This window comes from Passer domesticus, chromosome 9 (assembly GCF_036417665.1).
Source record: "Passer domesticus isolate bPasDom1 chromosome 9, bPasDom1.hap1, whole genome shotgun sequence".
Taxonomy (NCBI): domain Eukaryota; kingdom Metazoa; phylum Chordata; class Aves; order Passeriformes; family Passeridae; genus Passer; species Passer domesticus.
In genome coordinates this window covers 14859608-14866874 of record NC_087482.1, presented here as the reverse complement: position 1 = coordinate 14866874, position 7267 = coordinate 14859608, and the positions used below count along the sequence as shown (strand labels likewise).

The 7267-nt window shown below is 44.2% G+C and overlaps 1 long non-coding RNA gene across 1 annotated transcript; it reads right to left on the bottom strand.

The window, feature by feature from the left end:
* LOC135307207 (uncharacterized) lies at positions 1-6555 on the bottom strand. Its single transcript, XR_010367932.1, has 4 exons — positions 6472-6555; positions 3971-4143; positions 3570-3677; positions 1-389 (listed from the first exon to the last, which is right to left on the bottom strand). It is a non-coding gene; the product is annotated as an uncharacterized LOC135307207 (long non-coding RNA).
* Positions 6556-7267: the final 712 nt, after the last annotated feature.

Below are 7267 nucleotides of genomic sequence, written 5' to 3'. Positions count from 1 at the left end.
TAAATTTCCGTTTGGGTAGGGGCACATTTGGGATCTTAGTTTATTTATTTAAGGATGGGTCAGTGTGTTAGTAAAACAGGGATCCCTTTCAAAGGAAAAAAGAAGATAAAGAGTATTCCATTAGATAGTCCACTTGGACAGTTATTAGACCATTGGGATTCTTAAGAAGCCACTAAAACCCTTGACCAAGTTAGAATGATTTATTATTGTACAGAGATTTGGCCAAAGCTGAAATTACAAGGAAGGTGGCCATGGTATGGAACTCATGATCCATGGATGTGTTCCCAACTGAACCAGTTTTTGCGAACTCAGGAGAATCCCGATATAGAACAGCTAACATATGCTGCCTGTTGGCAGGGTGGGGTTGTGAGTGAAGGGAGCGTGAAGATCTGTAAATTAAAGAAAAAAGAAGAAGATAAGGAGGAAAGTGAAGGGGAACAAAGAGTCACTAAGACCTGGGATCCCCTAGATCACCTACCACCTCCTCCTCCAATTTACCCAGTCCTAAACCCCAATTCCATACCTGCTCCCCCAACAGTGATTCCACTGCCACCTTCTCCTAATGCCCCTATGCAGGACCCCCTACCTGCTCCTCCAACGGTAATTCCACTGCCACCTCCTCCTAACGCTTCTAGGCCAGACTCCAATCTGGTACCTACTCTTCCAGTAATTAACCCAATTCCTCCCTCAATCTCTCCCTCTGCTCTAACCTCTTTGTCGGGCACCTCAGCAGCAAACTTAGTCCCTCCTACAATCTATCCCTCATCCTCAAATGCTCCTTTAACTTCACCTCCTTCCAACATTCCTAACCCTAGACCTGAGCCTTGGTCTGTCCCTATGGTTACTCTTTCATCCTCCCCCAGTCGTGATACATGTATGCCACCCTCTGTACATCCTCCATTATTATCCCCAAATATTGCTCCTGACATTAATACCATGAATTTACCTCCTTCCCCCTCACCCATATCTATTACTTCACCACCCGCCAATTGGAAACTGAGTTCATCCCCTTTGTCCAGTAACAAACAAGACTCCATTTCCCAGGCGACCACCCAAACTGACCATAGTATTGAAGGCCCTTGGTGTAACACTAGGTCAAAGACATCGAAACCTGAAAAAATGATGCCTCTCAGGGAAGTCCCAATGGGTGGGATGATAGGAGGGGTAGGATTTGTAAATGCACCACTCACAGCTTCGGAAGTCCGAGGTTTCAAGAAAGAGTTAGGAAATTTAGTAGAAGACCCAGTGGGCATTTCAAACCAAGTGGACCAGTTCCTTGGACCAAATATTTACACCTGGGGAGAACTCAATTCTATACTCAATATCTTGTTTTGTCCTGAGGAGGTCAGGATGATCAGAGCAGCGGGAATAAGGATTTGGGAGAAGGAGAATAGAGTTGGACCCTCTGGAGACCTTAAGATGCCATTAGTAGATCCAGGATGGGATCCAAATCGAGAGGAGGGCAGGAGGAATATGAGAGATTACAGGTCTCTGATAATTAAAGGTATAAAGGAGTCTGTCCCTCGTAGTAGTAACACCAAATTGCCTTTTGAGGGTACTCAAGAGAAAGATGAGACTCCAGCAAGTTGGCTTACTAGACTGAGGAGGAATTTTCAGCTATACTCTAATATAGATCCCGATAGTCCAGAAGGACAAGTACTTTTAAAAGTGCAGTTCGTTACCAAATCTTGGCCCCACATTAGAAGAAAGTTGGAAAAAATTGAGGATTGGCAAGACAAATGTATAAATGACTTACTAAAAGAGGCTCTGAAGGATTACTTAAGGAGGGAAGAGGAAAAGGCCAAGTCAAAAGCTAAAATAATGGTAGCTGTGGCTCGGGAAAGCGTCGGGGCGGATAGTAATCCACCGGTACGGTCCCCGGGAATAGACCAAAACAAGCCACTTCCCTCGGTGGGATGATATTGGGAAAAGCCAGGATTTAGAAAGGATGGGGAAAGACCAAGGAAGATAGAAGGAGTACCCAGTGATAGGACATGCTATTATTGCGGGGAGGTTGGACACTTTAGGAGATATTGCAAGAAATTGCGACTAGATGAAGCAATTGCGCAAGAACAGGAAGCATTAGAACGGGTTTTGAGGGGTGATGACTAGGGGTGTCAGGGGCTTTATCTATTAGGGGATCCAATAAGACACCAAGAAGAGCCCCTGGTCAATTTTAATGTGGGTCCCCAAGATGAAGACTTTGAATTCCTTGTGGATACAGGAGCTGATAGATCAAGTATTAATAAGCTGCCAATGGGGATGACTCCTGGAAATAAGATCTGTGAAATATTAGGAGCAGAAGGGAGACCGTTTTCAGCACCAGTTGTTGAAAATGTAGAAATAAAAGGAAATTTGAGACAATGTATAGTGGATATTATCTATTTGCCAAGACTAGAAACCAATTTGTTGGGAAGAGATTTACAACTCCTGTTGGGAATGGGGATTGTACCAGATAACGGAAAGATGGTCGTTAGACTCATGAGGTTAACTCAAAAGGACTTACAGGAGATTCACCCCAAGGTGTGGGCTGAAGAGGGAAAAAAAAATATGGATATTTAAACATTCCACCGATAAAGGCAGAAATGCAAAAAGACATTCCTCCCATACGGGTAAAGCAATACCCTATATCATCAGAAGAAGGAAGGGACTGGCACCCGTGGTTGAACACCTATTAAAGGAAGGCATCCTCGAACCCTGCATGTCCCCTCATAATACCCCCATACTAGCCATTAAAAAGACCGAAGGAAAATATAGGTTAGTCCAAGATCTGAGAGAGGTAAATAAGAAGACTATTGCAAGATACCCAGTAGTGCCTAATCCTTACACGTTGCTAAGTCAAATCCCGAGAGAACATGCTTGGTTTGCTATCATAGACCTAAAGGATGCTTTTTGGTCTTGTCCCTTGGCAGAGAATTGTCGGGATTGGTTTGCATTTAAGTGGGAACATCCAGATAGAAACCGGAAAATGCAGTTAAGGTGGACGCGCTTACCACAGGGATTTACTGAGTCCCCTAACCTGTTTGGGCAGGCACTAGAAGAACTATTAAATCAATTCCATCCTAACAGAGAAATAAAATTGTTGCAATATGTAGATGATCTATTAATCTCTGGGGAACAGGAAAGCGAAGTCAGAACTGCCAGTATACAACTATTAAATTTTCTAGGGGAAAAGGGGCTGAAGGTATCGAGAGATAAGTTGCAATTTGTAGAATCGGAAGTCACCTATTTAGGACATGTGATTGGAAGGGGGTATAAGAAATTAAGTTCTGAAATAATTACAGGAATTCTTTCTATCCCAGCTCCAAAAACTAAGAGGGATGTGAGAAAACTCCTGGGATGATTTGGGTATTGTAAATTGTGGATAGATAATTACAAGCAGAGAGTAAAATTTTTGTATAATAAATTGGTAGATCAAGAACCAATCAAATGGACAATAGATGATGACCGGCAATTACAAGACCTAAAGAATAAATTATCTTCAGCCCCTGTACTAAGTTTGCCCGATCTTAGTAAGGAATTTGATCTCTTGTAAGTGCAGAAGAAGGAATCGCCTATGGGGTACTTACCCAAGAATGGGGAGGATCACGAAAACCTGTAGCATTTCTGTCCAAATTACTAGATCCTGTAGCCCGGGGGTGGCCAACTTGCCTGCAAGCGATTGCAGCTGCAGCAGTCTTGATTGAAGAGGCCCAGAAATTAACATTACAAGGAAAAATTAAAGTGCATACACCGCATGATATCAGAACTGTTCTTAGCCAAAGGGCCCAACAGTGGCTCACGGATTCTAGGATTTGAAAATATGAGATCATCCTGACAGATACTAAGAATCTGGACCTTGCTACCTCTAAGTGCCTTAATCCTGCCCAATTTCTTTTGGGAGAACCCGTGGACAATTTAGAGCATGATTGCCTAGAGTTAATACACATGCAAACAAAGGTGAGAGAAGATCTTGGGGATGTACCCTTACCTCATGGGAGAGTCTTGTTCACAGATGGATCCTCTAGAGTAGTCTCTGGGAAAAGAGCTTCTGAGTATGCGATAATAGATGGTCAAAATATGGAAGCTGTAGAAAAGGGGAAGCTGTCTTCGAATTGGTCAGCACAGTGCTGCGAAGTATTTGCATTAAAAAGAGGACTAGATCTGTTAGAAAAAGATAGCGGCACTATATATAATGACTCGCAATATGCATTTGGCATCGTACACACATTGGGCAAAATCTAGGAAGAGCGTGGATATTTAAATTCTAAAGGGAAAAATCTAGTACGTACAGAACTAATAAAGTTAGTATTAAAATCTTTACAAAAGCCAACAGAAATAGCAATAGTGCACATCAAAGGACACCAGAAAGGAGATAATTTTGAAATCAAAGGAAACAAACTTGCTGACCAAAAGGCTAAGGAGGCAGCCTTAGAAATAGGAGAACCAATTAAGATCTTCAAGCTAGAAAGGAAAGCCAGACAACAAGAAGACGAAGTAAGGCCAATCTTTAGTGAGAAGGAACGAAAGGCGATAGAGGAATTGAAATTACACCAAGGGGAACGTGGTGAATGGTTAACTCAAGATGGGAGGAGGTTTCTAAACCAGGCATTAGCACGGAAGGCATTAACAGAAATCCATGAAGTAACACATTGGGGAACCCAGGGACTATGCGACCACTTCTTGAGAGAAAACATATGCATCGGAGTGTATGAATTAGCTAGGACAATAACCAAAGGGTGTGTAATCTGTCAAAAAGTTAATCAAAAAGTAATGAGAAGAATAGAACCTGGGGGAAGAGAATTGGCTTTAAGACCATTCCAAAACATACAGATAGATTTCACTGAAATGCCCTTAGCACAGGGATATAAGCATCTATTGGTAATAGTAGATCACCTCACCCATTGGGTGGAAGCTTTCCCCACCAAAAAGGAAACTGCAGAAGTGGTTGCAAAGATAATCCTGGAAGAAATCATTCCCCGGTATGGTTTAGTAAACACGATTGATTCTGATAGAGGGCCTCACTTTGCTGCTCAGGCCTTACAACGAATAATTGAAGCCTTGGGGATGAAATGGAGACTACATACTCCATGGCATCCCCAGAGCTCGGGCAGAGTTGAAAAGATGAATAAAACACTGAAAAATGTGTTGACGAAGTTAATATCTGAGACCAAATTAAATTGGCTAAAGTGCTTGCCCTTAGCCTTATTACGTATTAGAACAAGACCCCGAGCAGACATAGGGGTCTCCCCCTATGAGATGATGTTTGGGCTTCCCTTCTTATTGTCCCCCTACAGTACTGGAAATTATCTAGATGGAGAAGAAGCTACACGGAACTATTTAGGAGCAATTGGGAAAACGTTAGAAGCCCTCAGAATAAAGGGATATATACCTCAAACCTCTCCTCATGATACAAATGTTCATGATATTCATCCTGGGGATTGGGTACTAATTAAATCATGGAACAATACGCCTCTAATGCCTAAGTTTGAAGGTCCCTTTCAGGTGTTGCTGACCACTCACACGGCCATACTGACTCAAGAAAAGGGTTGGACACATATTACTAGAGAGAATATTATCAAAATTAGAAATACAGCTTTCTGAGATCTTTTTATTCCTATAAAAAGAGAGTCCAAACTATTCATCTATGGATCATTAACTAAGAAGTGAACAAAAGACTGTCAAAATAATTGCTTGGGGAACAAAAAACCCATAAATAAAAACAAGTTTAAATGTAGATAATAAGTAAACCATCATGCTGAGAAAAAAAACAGACCTGCCAAAACTAAAACCAATCAGGCTGTTTCATCTGTCTCAATTTAAAAAAAAAAAAAAAAAAGAAAATAAAACCTTAAAATAATCAGTGATTCTCAAGGGCATTACTATAGATAGAAACTTCCTGGTATTGGGAAAAACATGAAGGAAAGTGTAGCATGCAATTCACAGATGTAACCTAGAATTTGTTAGGGAGGGCCAGGGGTAGCAGTGGCTGCTCAGGGATGGCTTTGGCCCGTGTCCCTGGCAGCAGCCACTGCCCAAGCAGCTGCGCTGCCCCCGGGCTCTCCTCCCGACCTGCTGGGCTTTGTTGGCTGGCACAGCCTGTGCCAAGGGCCGGCAAGGTGCCCTGCAGGCCCCAGCTCTGGGGGAAACAGAGAATGTCCTGCCCGTATTCACCGTGCTGCCAGCTCAGCAGTGCAGCACAGCACGGGCTCACACTCCCCATCGCTCCCACAGATGCAGCCGACCCCACAACACGTGTTTCCCATTCCCAGAAGAGCCTCAGAATGGGTTGCTGTTGGGGAACCCTCTGTTTGCATGTGATAAGGGCAAGTCTGGCTATCTGTTTCTGCCAGGAAATTATTTGGAAGTGCTCAACTGAACCTCAACTCAGAGCTTCGGCACTGCAGTTCACGTCTTTGATTGTAATTCGGTCCTAGCAGTCAGTTTTATACCCCTCCCCTTATTTTCTATTGTTATAGCATATTTTATTACCAAGGGCTTGCTCCTTTACCCCATGTGTTGGTTTTGCCCCACTTGTCCATCTCTCCAAAGACCTGCCCTTTTGTTCACTGTTCCTCCTTCCATTGCATGTCAGTCCCTCTCCAAGCCTGCCCCTTGCTCTAGAAACTTCCCTATCAATTTTGTATCCTTCGGAACCCCATTGGTTTGTTTAAGTTCTTCCCCTCCCCTGTAATCCCCAATTGGTTTAAACCTTGTATTCCCCGCCTGGTGTTCCACCCTCAGTTTCTCCCAATTGGCTAAAGATTGGATCCTCCCCTGGGAGTCTCCCAAGTTTGTAAGTTGGTGTGTGCCTTTAAGGCAGTGTTGGCCTGCCCCTGATGGTCTGTAGAATAATCACCTTTGGAAAACATAGAGCAGACCTCACCCTGTTCCTTGTCCCTACCCTCAGGGCAGTCCTACCCCCAAGGCAGTCCACCTGTGCTGTAGAGCAGCTGTGCCCTGCAGCCACAGCCCAGATTCGACAGTTTTCTGGGGGTGGCCCACTGCCACTGTGGGTGTGGGCAGCTAGTGGGGCTGAAGACATCGGGCAGCACAGCACTTCCCAAATCAGCTCTTCTGCTGCAATAAAGAGATGCAGTTGTTACGCGAGTGCCTGGGAGGTAGCACCAGCAAAGCCCACCTGGCAGCAGCACTGCCTGAGCTCCATGTCCAGGAGCAGCCGTGGAGGCCAGGACTGGGCCCAGCTGTGCACGAGGGTCCCTGTGTGCCACTGGCAGCTGGGGCCTCAGCCACCTCTTCTCTTCACAGGTGCTCCTCTCCATCTCCA